Below are 12,025 nucleotides of genomic sequence, written 5' to 3'. Positions count from 1 at the left end.
TTTTATTTATGTATGTACTTATTTTAAACTTTTTAAAAAACTTTTATTTATTTATTTGACAGACAGAGATCACAAGTAGGCAGAGCAGCTGGCAAAGAAAGAAAGGGGGAAGCAGGCTCCCCACCTAGCAGAGAGCCCGATGTGAGGCTTGATCCCAGGACCCTGGGATCATGATCTGAGCCAAAGGCAGAGGCTTCAACCCACTGAACCACCCAGGTGCCCCTGTACTTATTTTAAACTTTAAAAAAATATTTTATTTATTCATTTATTTGACAGAGAGAGAGCATGAGCCAGGAGGTGGGGGCGGTGTCAGGCAGAGGGAGAAGAAGCAGGCTCCCCAGTGAGCAGGGAGCCTGATGTGGGATTTGATCCTAGGACTCCACTCCTGAGATGACAAGGTCATGACTTGAGTCGAAGGCAGACAATGAACCGACTGAGCCACGCAGGTACCCCTAAACCTTTTTTTTTTTTTAAACTAACCTCTCTGCCTAACACAGGGCTTGAATTTACAATCCCTGAGATGAAAAAGCATGCTGTACTAACTGAGCCAGCCAGGAATCCCTAGAGAAGAGATTTTTTAAAAGTTACTCTATTTATGATTCTCTCAACTTGAGAGCTGAGGAAGGTGGGCAAGTGGCCTCCTGTGCATTAGGAGTCCCTCAGAGCATTGCTGAGCTTATGTAGCATTAAGGAAAGATACAATAAGAGTTGCCGTGAGTTTATTTAGAAGTAGATACTGAGAATGTTTTCTATTTGAAATGTACTTTTTTGGGGGAAAAGGGATTAGAGATAACTTTGTACTAGTCAAGAAAACTGGAACCCTAAATGTTTTTATTCCAATTTTTTTAAAGATTTTATTTATTTATTTGAGAGAGAGCGCATGAGAGTAGAGAGGTCAGCAGGAGAAGCAGACTCCCTGCCGAGCAGGGAGCCCGATGTGGGACTCGATCCTGAGACTCCAGGATCATGACCTGAGCGGAAGGCAGTTGCTCAACCAACTGAGCCACCCAGGCCCCCTTTTATTCCAATTCTTAATCAACCTTTGACTTTAACCAAGAAAAAGATTTTGAACCAATTTTGATTATGCTCTATTAAGAGAGATAGGTTTCCACTCCTGAGATGACAGCAGCCTTGGTAGGGATGAACCAGTGGGGAGGTGACCACTGGATGGGGGCATTGGTGGTTAGGAATGTGAGCTAGCAAGGAAAGGGAGGGATGTGAAAGGGTTGATTCTGGTCAGCAGCTGGAGTTGCTGAGATTAGTGTACTATATCCTTCCAGTTCAGGTGATGGCCCGAGACCAATCCTATTTCTCTGGCTTGTTCTAAAAAGAGTGCTGGTGAGTATAGATGAGTCATGTTCCAGAAAGAGCACTATCCCAATATCCATCACCATATCACAACTTCCAACTCAGAGGATGCTGAAACATGAGACAGTGAGTGTGCTCTGCCCTGGAAGTGGGGCGGGGGTTGGTGGTGGTGGTGAAAGGGTGCTGGTGCTGGGCAGTGGGCGTCTTTATCTCCTTTGTCCTTTGCACTTAATTCATACTTTTATTTTTCGTCTTTAGAGATCTTGGTATCAGAGGGCTAAATCTTATTGTTCTTGGTGGTTAGGATAAGCACAATTAGAACTGGCTGCCTTTACATCTTTCAGCAAGCTCAGAAGGCACTTTGACATGCTCATTACTTAGGGTACTGGCCAGTATAGGGACAAGGGCTAAATTGAAGGTTAGGAGGGAAGCAAAATAATGAGGTAGAACAGAAGGAACAATTTAGGTTGTAAGGAACCTCTTTCCCACTGAAAATCACCAAATCACAAGGTAAAAATCAATCAAGGGGTCTAAAGTGAACATTAACATAATTTAAAGAGAGTATTTTAGTACAAAGAGCACACTTGTCTGAAAGTGATTCCAAGAAATTATGATTCTGGTTTGCAGGCAAAAAGCTAACTAGAACCAGAGAACTGCCTTTCTCCCAGAGGGATCAGTTGCACTCCAGCCTAGCCTCTCATGGGACCTCATTCTCTCACAAGAGGACTGCAACATCCCATCAGCTTCAAGGTCCCAGAAAATGCCTATAAACAGCAGGCACCCCCAAATCCAGATTACCGGCAGGCCAAGTAGTCCATCACCAACAAGGTTCCTTGTAGGCTTGCTCCATAAGAAGGGATCCTGTCAATGGAAGCCAGGCTCACTCTTCAGGTCCAACATGGGTTCCCTCTTGCTAAGGCTTAATTAGCTGCTACCGGCCCAACCCCCCACCTGCAGAAACCCACACTGAATCGCAGTATGGCACCATTTCTCAAAGGAGACCAGCCAGTCACTCAAGCAAAATGATTACTTTGGATCTCTTCCACATGGGGTGGGTGTGACTGTGGGGCAGCAATTCATTCTTTCCAGGACTGATTCATACTCTAGTTATGAGTTTGCCTTTCCTATTCACAGGTCCCCCAGCAGAACTACCATTCAAGAGTTTACAAAATGGTCATCCATTGACATGGTATCCCATACAGTGTTGCCTAAAACCAATAGATTGTGTTACTGCAAAGGAGTTGCACGTGACCATGAGAACCAGTGGTGGTGTTAATGCTTCCTCACTCAGAAGCAGAAAGCTTAATGAAATGGGCCCATTAAAGGTCCAGCTAACATTTTAGGTCTTGGTTTATGTGCTACAAAGTAAGCACAACTTTTTGGCTTTTAGACCATACCATGTGGAGTTGGGATGACTTGGTGAGAGAGGGCCTTTTTAGTCCCATGAAGAGCCACTATTCTTGTCACCATGAGTAACCCTGGGTGAGATCAGAAGAAGAGCAGCCCAGCTGAGGCCATCTAAATTGCTGACCTACTGGGGTACCTGGCTGACTCAGCCTGTAGAGTGTGTGACTCTTGATCTCTGGGTTGTAAATTCAAGGTCCACGTCGGGTATAGAGATTACCCAAAAAAACTAAATAAAAAAATCAAAAATCCTTAAATTGGGATGCCTGGGTGGCTCAGTCAGTTGAGCCGACTCAAAAAGATAAAATCTTTTTAAAAAATCCTTAAATTACTGACCCACTGTATAATGAACAAATAAAATGGTTATTAGTTTAGACTATTATGTTTTGGAATGGTTTGTGATGTGGCAACAGATTATTGACACAAATGAGGCCAAAAATATCTGAAACCATACATAGATGGATCTGATACATCAGAAGAAAACACATTCTCTCACATTCCAAAGAGAGCTTTAGGCCCTTCCCTAAAGACTCACCAAGAGGCAGCAAAACTGGGTCTAGAACTATAACCAAAATACTTCCTCCAGCTGAAATAAGAGAAGACTAAAAGGGAGATTTTGATTAGTTATTATCACCCAGGGATTATTGTAGATTTTCTCTTCCACTGAGAAGGCAAAGCCAAGTGAGAGCTGAGTTCGGCATGTCTTAAAGATGTATGACACTCCAACGGCTTGACTGAACTGTGGCTACCTGAGAATTTTAGGGGAGACAGAATTTTAGCTTCTTTTTTTTTTTTAAAGATTTTATTTATTTATTTACTTGTCAGAGAGAGAGAGAGAGCATAAGCAGGAAGAACAGCAGGCAAAGGAAGAGGTAGAGGCAGACTCCCTTATGAGCAGGGAGCCCCATGTGGGACTCCATCCCAGGACCCTGGGATCATGACCTGTGCCAAAGGAAGACTCTTAATCAACTGAGCCACCCAAGCGTCCCTAAAGACAGAGAATTTTAGGGAGAGCTGGCCACATACCCTTGGAGTTTGGAGAGCAGACTCAGCATAGACACTGCTGCCTGTCTTTTGCTAGAAGAATTTTGAAGACAGGAAGCTTGCTGAAGCAGCAATGAAAGGTCAGCCTATCTTACTCAGCATGGCAAAGATACGTGTGTTTCCTATGGATCGAGTGATGGTCACAGAAAGCAAAAGAGCTTGAGCCTCTTGCTTGTGCCCTGCCAAAGACCCTGCCAATGGGTGAGGGGATCCTGGCAGTAAGAAGCTGTGGGTATTCCACAAGGGCAGTCCGTATCAAAGAACTACACCAGGAGGTTGAAGAATCACACTCACTTCATGGAGTGTCAGCATTTGGATGCCAGTCACACAGAAGATATGGACAACCAAGAGAGGACTTTTAGCAACATCAGAAAGTAAAAGAGAGTGGGATGGAGAGAGAGGCCAGATAGAGGAAAGAGCATCTTATGTGTCCTAGGATGTGCTATCAAATCTTCACTGGGTGCCTAAGAAGAACCTCCAAAAGCAACCAGCAGAGAAGGAGCCAACTTTATGCATCTGCTGTGTCCAGAGAGGACAAAAAAAAATCTTCTGACTGTAACCCGTAAAGCAGGAAATTATCTACCTCCATTCCCACCCTCTTCATCCTTAGAGAAGAAACTGTGGTTAGGAAAATGGGGAGGGCGACCTGGAAGTGTAAGGAACAGAAAAGAGGATTATAATCACTTCTTTGACTTTAAGGCCCTTGCAGAACTCAACTGGGAAAGAGGATAAAAAATAACCATAAATCAAATTCTGAGTTTTGATTATTTTATCAAGCTGCTCGTTTCCCACCTCCACCTCCCAACACCTCCCCCTCACCCATTTTTCTGAAGTCAGGGAATTTTTAGTTAAGTATGAGACTACTGAAAATAAGAACACATTTCTCAGTCTCCCTTGCAGGTAAATACATTAATGTGAATAGGTTCTGGCTAACAGGTTGCAGACATAAATGATGTCAACAACTTCTGGGTTGTACCCTTAAAGGAAATGGGTACATTTTCCCCTTCCTGATAACTGGAATGTACTGTGGTACTGAACCATTTTGGACCAAATATGGTAGGACAGTACTCTAGAGATGGTGGAGAATGAAGACAGAAGACAAACTCCAGCTCACTCTGTGGAACAGAGCTGCTGTTATTTGTCTATTTTTGCCATCTAATAAGTGAAAGTCTCAAGGCCATACTACATATGCACATTTCTCACTCATGGCTCTGGGAGTGGGCTGAGGCAGCTCTGTTTTATATGAAACCCTGAACTCAAAACATTTTTTTTTTAAACCAGTGTTTTAACACGACGGTGCCTGCTAACACGACAGTGGGTTAGGTGACAGGAGTGGAAGGCCTCCTTTCTGACCACATCCAGCTTCTAAAATGAGTGGTTCTCCACAGGGAGCTGCTCTGCTGGTGGATGTGGGTCAAGTTCAGCTCCCCTCTAATGTCTCTCATTCCCAGGTCAGAGGGAGATTGCAGCTCTCAGGACAGTGCAAGTTCCTTCCCATAGCAGCAGCTGGATCCAGTTTGCTGTTTTTCCCACACTTAGAGACACAGCATCTTGAGCCCTGATCCATCAGAGACACCAACACCGGTTCCCTTCTCAGAGGTCTGACTTTCAGCTCCACACAGCTCCTCTTCTAGTTCTCTAAATTTTAATAATCTCAACCTCTTCCCTTGGTCCCCCTAGCTCCAGGCATAGTAGCTGCTAGGCCACTAGAGCACGGGCGCTATCTCTGCCACATACTGAGTTCTCTTCTTGCATTTTCAGTTACCTAATTATCATTTCTTTGTATTAAATTTTGTTACAATAATCGGGTGGTTTGTTTCCCAACATTCCCCTGACTGATTCCATGAAGTAAATCCTCTGCCTGTTAGACTACCCTCAAGAATTTTCTCTTTGAGGGCGCCTGGGTGGCTCAGTGGGTTAAAGCCTCTGCCTTTGGCTCAGGTCATGATCTCAGGGTCCTGGGATGGAGCCCGGCAACCTCGGGCTCTCTGCTCAGCGGAGATCCTGCTTGCTCCCCACCCCCGCCCCACCCCCGCCTGCCTCTCTCCCTACTTACGATCTCTCTGTGTGTCAAATAAATAAAATCTTTAAGAAGAATCTTCTCTTTGGCATGTTTCATGACAGTCCTTTCCCAGCACCTGCTACTCCTCTCTGCACTTATTTTCGTTATAGAATTTACTCTGCTCAACTGCCATCGTTTTTTTCCTCCGCCATAGCCATCCCAGGCCCATACCCACTTGAGGACAGAGCACATGTACCTTTCCTCAGTACCACGGGAAACTCAGAACAACACACGCTTCAATGAATGAATAAATTCATTGCATTTTCCCAGTAAGGAAAATAAAACAGGAACGGAAACTGTTAATAGTATGCGATTTGGAAAGCTCACGTAGCGCCAAAACGAAAGAGAAACTTAGATGTTGATGTGAGAAACAGGAGGGCTGTGGCTCCCAGCAACAAACCCAGCTCTGAGCAGCCAGCGAGCTCTCAATAAAAAAACGCGAATCGCCAGCAGGATGAAAGGACAGCTGAGACTTTGCAAAGAATACTCCGTGACCGGGAGAGAGGAAGGAGGATAGGGTTAGAGGACTCCCGAGGACGCCAAATTGGCAGTTCGGGCTCTAGAGGGATGACCCAGCCTTAGGGCACGCCCCTCTTTTCTCAACCAGGCCTGCCCAACCCTTTCCCGGGTTTCAGTTCTGGTTCCTCCGCCCACTCCTTCCCCGCCCCGCGCCTCTAGAAGGAAACTGGTAAAACACGGAGAACTGGGTCTCACTTCAGGAGCCGTTCTGGGCATGCGTCAATCCCTGCCCCTGCGCAGGCGCAATAACTTCCGCTGTAATTGGTACAGCCCATTTTCACTTTGCAGGAGCGTTTGCTCCCGCCAGCTAAGGCTGCTCTAATTGACCACTTGCCCAGTTGGCCCCCCGCCTTCTAGTTACGGTGGGGTGTGTGTGTGTGTAGAGGGGCTAGGGAGGGGGAAGTCTCGCGACATCGCCTTTGACTGTCTCCGACGGCGCCATTTTTGTGTCTGGCGAGCGACGGCGCCCGACAGGAGTCCTGAAGCCGGCGGTTCGCTTACCAAGCTCCAGCAGAGACCGGATCCAGGAAATACGAGGCGGGCCTCGGTGGGAGGGACGCACTGAGGGAGGAGGGAGAAAAGGAAAGGGGGCGGCGGCGGCGGCAGCGGCAGCGGCGGCGGCGGCGGCGGCGGCGGCGGCGGCGGCTGCTCCTCCTCCTCCTCCTCCTCCTCCTCTCACCGGATCCGGTCCCCGTGCGGCGCGCACCCGAGGGGGGTCGGGCGGGGAAGCGGCGCCGGCCCGGACCCCCCCGCGGGAGCAAGCGGCGGGAGAGAAAGTGAGGCAGCGGCAGTGGCAGACCGGGAGCAGCGGCTGCCGGGTGAGTGTCTCTGAGGAGGGCCCGGCACCTGCCCGATTCTGGGCGTCGGGGGTGGCGCCGGGGTCGTCTCGGTGACCCAGCGCCAGGGCGGTGGGCGTGCGCGCTACTGCGGGGGTCCTGGGGGCTCGGCTCGGCCTGGGGTTGCGGCGGACACTAGGAACTGCGGGACTGCTGGAGGTCTGCGCAGGGCCTGGCGCGCCCGCCCCAGACGCCCCGGGAGGCCGAGTAGAGAGGGAGTGGCCGGGGGCCTCGGTTGGCCCTCTCCCCTAGAACGGGGGGTGGGGGGCATGATGTCCTTCCTCGCCGCACCCTGGACATTGAGGAGAGTGAACCTCGGTGGAGGGCTTCAAGCCCCCAGCAAGGCATTTGGGGATGAGGGCTAATCAGCATCAAGGTTCGGTCTGTTAATGGTGTTGAGATATACGGGGGAAGGTTAGTAGTAATAGTAATTGTTCTATAAGGGGTTTGTAAATGGTGGCAGGTGTGGAGTAAGGCGAAAACATTGTCTCCGTTCTTTAACAAAGATCACACAAGCAGTCCTCTGAGGTCCAGTGACAGACTAGAGTTATTCCCAGTTGGAGTTGTGTAGTTTGGTACTGTGTGCCAGCTCATTGAAGTGCATAAAAACAGGATTTGGGGGGATGGGAGAGGGGTACAAGGTGGGTTTTATATAAAGTAGGGTGCATGTAAAGTCAAAGTAAGGACAAACCTTAGTGAAACGTAATTTATTTAAATTACTTAAGGACACTTGTCACCTTTGGTCCAGACAGGGCATGTCAATTCCATGTGTTCTTCAGTGACATTTGTCAATCTGACAATAATTTCGGCATCTTATGTGTTTATTTTTGGTTTGTAAAAGGAAAAAATGTGTGGGAAAGAAGAACAATTTGATAAACGTTCTTCTTTTGCTCACTTTTTCATTTTGGAAGAATGAAGGGATTTTTTCCCCTTTTCCTTGTAAATGTTTTCCAGTCGTCTATCAGAACATTTGTAAGAAGGAAGAAATATTTCGATCAAAAGAAAAGGTTTTCGAGGTGAAAGTTTGGTTTGGGGTTATCGTGTTTTAAAGGGCATCATCACCCATAGTAAATTTTGTGATGGTGTCAAGAGTGCAAGCAAATGCACACACATACTTTAAAGCCTTGTGTCCTATGAAGTTTTTCAACCTAACCTACCCCACTCTTCGTTTGCTTGTGACTGGTTTAATCAAAGGAAAGACTTAGTGAAGATAAATATTAAATATATGACTTTCATCTTAAAATTGAACAGAACCTATGTTCTTTCACTCTGAATTTTCTTCCATGTGTGGATTTGACACAGTCTTCTCAATTATATAGATTTTTCATTAGCAAAATCTGTACAGTTTGTGTTGGAGCGAATTGAGCTAGCATTGAGTATGTTCAGTCACTGGTTTTGGTGGGTTATGTATGTTTGCATTTAATCCTCATAGTCCTTTAATTTAATCCCCATAATCCTTGTGCGGGTAATTTTATTCCTGCTGTACAGATAACCACACTAACCTCCTGTATTCTTAAGTAATTTTCCCGAGGAGTTTATATAGCTGGTAAATTGCAGAGCTAGAACCCAAACTCATGTGTGTCTGATTTTAGAAAATGTGCTTTTTCTACTATATTCTGCATAAGTGTGTGTGCTGATAAAAATTTCAGAAAATGAAAATTTCTGTTAAAAAGAAACCTTTTAGTTCTTTTGGTAATCTTGAAAGATTTCAGTGTTCTTGGTTGAAGATAATCTTAAGGTTTTTCTTTTCTTTCTCATGTGTTCATTTTCTAGCTAGAGGTAACATTTTAACAGAAGTCTGCTGATTAGTAAGGATTCTTAGCAGCCCATAATTACCTATGTGAAATTCAGATGTTTTCAGTAACTTTGCCTCCAGTTTCAGCATGCCCAGGGTAATTCATAGATTAAATATTTTGTTTATTTTGGTCCTGAATAGTTTTCAAATTATATTACTAAAATAAAATAGCAGCTATTTCTAGGGGTCTAAATTTGCTTTATCATAGCTTGGAGGTATACACACATACCCACCCACCTACTTTCTCCAACAAGTGGAGTACTTGATAACAGATGCTGTTTTTCTTCTCTTTAATTTAGTACAGAGGTTTATAGATCCACTTTATCGTTTGCAGAAAATACGGCAGCTATTCTGGGATCCAGCATAATCTGTGGGACTTGGAGTAAACGATCTTCCAGGTTCCCAGGCAGTGTGGGATATGTCAGTGAAACAGCAGGAAAATCTTGCCAGCGCAGGGCTGATAGACACTGTTGTCCCTTAATGGTCTCTGCTCTTGCGTCTTTGATGTGTTGCTGAGCTTGCCTCCTGGCCATTATCTCTGCTGAGGAGAGAGTTGCACTGGAAGAGTAGTAGCTTAAATAATAGAGGAAAAAATGGATGCTAAGTTTCTGGCACTCATCCTCTAGCTGGATATTTGGTTAGGTTTACCTGTTGAATTAATTATCCCTGGCTGTGAGTTGTGGAAACATTATTAGGGAATTTGGGATTTACTGCGCCATCTTTTAAGATGTAAATTGTTTGCGGGGTGGGGGGGGGTGCTCGGTTAAGTAGCCTTGTTTTATGGAAACCTGAGCTTTAGGGGCTGGAGGTAAAAGATGTCCTGTACTCCTCAGATGCATTTGTGTGTGTGTATGAGTTCAGAACTTTGCTTGAAATACTAACTTGGAGGCCTGACAGGCTGTGTTTGGTCTCAATGAGCATGTTTTTCATTATAGTTAAACTCCCAAGAAGGAGTTAAATATCGTTCCTTATTTGTGAAGGTAATAACTCATTATATTTGGGCTATTGGGGTGAAAAAAATTGATAGATGATAATGTAACTGAGTGCTCACTCTGTAAATAAAAAAGCCTTTCTGAAATGATTTATATTGCCCCTGTATAAAGAAAAGGCAGCGGGAAATTATCTCACATTTATTTAAATGTATGTTTTCATATCTTCCACGTAATAAACCTCAATATATTGCCATGGCCACAAATACTCATTTGTTTAAAAGTGAAATGGACCTGAGGAAATACTGGTAACCGTCAAGATGAATTAATTCTAAATTAACTAACTTAAGAACAGTTATTATAGTTTAAATTGTTGGCAGTTCTATTAACTTATTTGTCTGGCCTTCCACCATCCCACTTCCTGCTTCAAATTTCCTTAGGTTCCTTCCTCTCTTTCTCCTACCGGTTGTTCCTGCTCCTACCTGGAGCCCTTACTTCCCTTAGTTCGAATTGACACCGAAGTCTTTAGCAGAGTGGATGCTGGCTAGGAGGGGAAACAATACTCCTCTTAAGTTCGTTCCCATTCTCCCGTTCTCCGAGACCCTGTGCTCTAGGAGTTCAAGAAGGATCTGGACAAGACCTCTTCACCCACTTCTCTCTTTATTGAAAAGGAGAATGAGAGTATCCAGAGTGAGAGAGGCTGTGTTAAGATCCTTGCCACGGTTTCTTATTCTTTTCCTCCCCTCTCCTAAGCATTCAGGAGGAAAGTTTGTAAAATCTCTCTGCTCCAGGAGCAGGCCCTGCTCCCTTGTCCTTTCCTGCAGCCACCCTGACCCCTGCACTTTTCCGCAGCTCCTTTCAGCTGCCATCCCGCCTTTCATCCTTCTCTCTCAAGGAGGTCTTGCCTGTCTTAGCAGGATCTCCCACTGCTGCTCTGCCTTTCTGTCCTAACTCTGAAACCTCGTGCAGGACCAAATGCCGTCTTTCCTGCCGTTTCTCCTGCTCGGCCTCAGTCGTGGAATCCTAGGCCTGTGGTCCTAGGGGAGGGAATAATTCTACTCCAGGGCTGAGTGGGGCAGGGGTACTTGGATTTATTCTAGGTTGATTGCTGGATGAGTTTTCCCATAGAAACATTGCCCATGCAGGTTTGGAATTTGTTATACTTCTGTAACCTTATGGGTGTTTTAGCTTTTGTGGACTCCTTTGGAAGCCTGCCACATAGACCTTTGTTTGCTGGGAAGGCAAGTTCTGAGCTTCAAATAGATGATTTAAAAAAAAATCAGCCTGTGCTCCAGAAGTTGTTGGGAGTTGCATGCTTTTTGTTAATTACTCAGTGAGATGGTATGGAGCACACCTTTTAGCTGTCCAAAATTAGATATGTTATGTGGATTAGGTGGCTCTTTTGGGAGATAAACTGATAGCCTTTTTAGATTGTCAGGGAAGAATTTCTGAATTTAGGCACATGTTTTGAAATGTAGTTCTTTGGTCTGTCTCAGGTTAATATTTGTCCTTAAAGCACTTGTTACAGTGTTGTGGAAAGAACAGAGTTTTATTTTGTCATAAAAAGAATATCTTGTTCCCACTATTTCTTGTTGCTGTTTTGAACTGTTTTGAAACTTTTCAAGGGTATTTGAACTCTAGCAGTTACTTTATCCTAGTTTACTTAATGGTAAACAGTGACAATGTGTTTATGTTGAAGATTTTGAAAAAGTTTTATTAGTCTGTTGAAGCTACATGCCTTTACTACTGTTAGTAGTGTTCAAACATGTTAAGTGAGGGATTTCAAGTAAAATACATTTTAAATTTATTCTCTGTAAATGTGCTCAGTCTTTACTTGGTGGAGAGATAGATTCTTAATAAAAGGCAAGATGGGTCTCTATCTCCTTTTTTTTTTTTTTGTCTCCAAATCACTCTTGTTTCAAAAGTAGAGTAAGCACCCTTTATTTATTTTAAGAGTTTGCCAAATTATTTAATGATACACAGAGTGCAATGGTTAAAAATATTTCTCAGGGTAAAATGCTTAAATGTTCAAATCTTACTTTTGACACTAGCTCTGTGATCTTGGGCAAGTTGCTTAATCACTGACCTGTTTCCTCATTTTTGAAATTGGGGTAGTGTAATACTTAAC

At 44.7% G+C, this 12,025-nt stretch overlaps 1 protein-coding gene across 7 annotated transcripts in view; it reads left to right on the top strand.

Moving 5' to 3' along the window:
• The first annotated feature begins 7,037 nt into the window (after positions 1-7,037).
• TAB3 (TGF-beta activated kinase 1 (MAP3K7) binding protein 3) overlaps positions 7,038-12,025 on the top strand; it is a 91,104-nt gene continuing 86,116 nt past the window's right edge. For all 7 annotated transcript variants that reach the window (XM_013061112.2, XM_045089433.1, XM_004761851.2 and 4 more), the window contains exon 1: positions 7,038-7,155. The gene's annotated coding sequence lies outside the window, so the exon portion shown is untranslated. The remainder of the gene's footprint in view (positions 7,156-12,025) is intronic.

The sequence above is a fragment of the Mustela putorius genome, unplaced genomic scaffold (genome assembly GCF_011764305.1).
Source record: "Mustela putorius furo isolate JIRA1106 unplaced genomic scaffold, ASM1176430v1.1 tig00003836_pilon_pilon_pilon, whole genome shotgun sequence".
Taxonomy (NCBI): Eukaryota; Metazoa; Chordata; class Mammalia; order Carnivora; family Mustelidae; genus Mustela; species Mustela putorius.
This window is presented reverse-complemented; position numbering and strand designations above follow the sequence as displayed.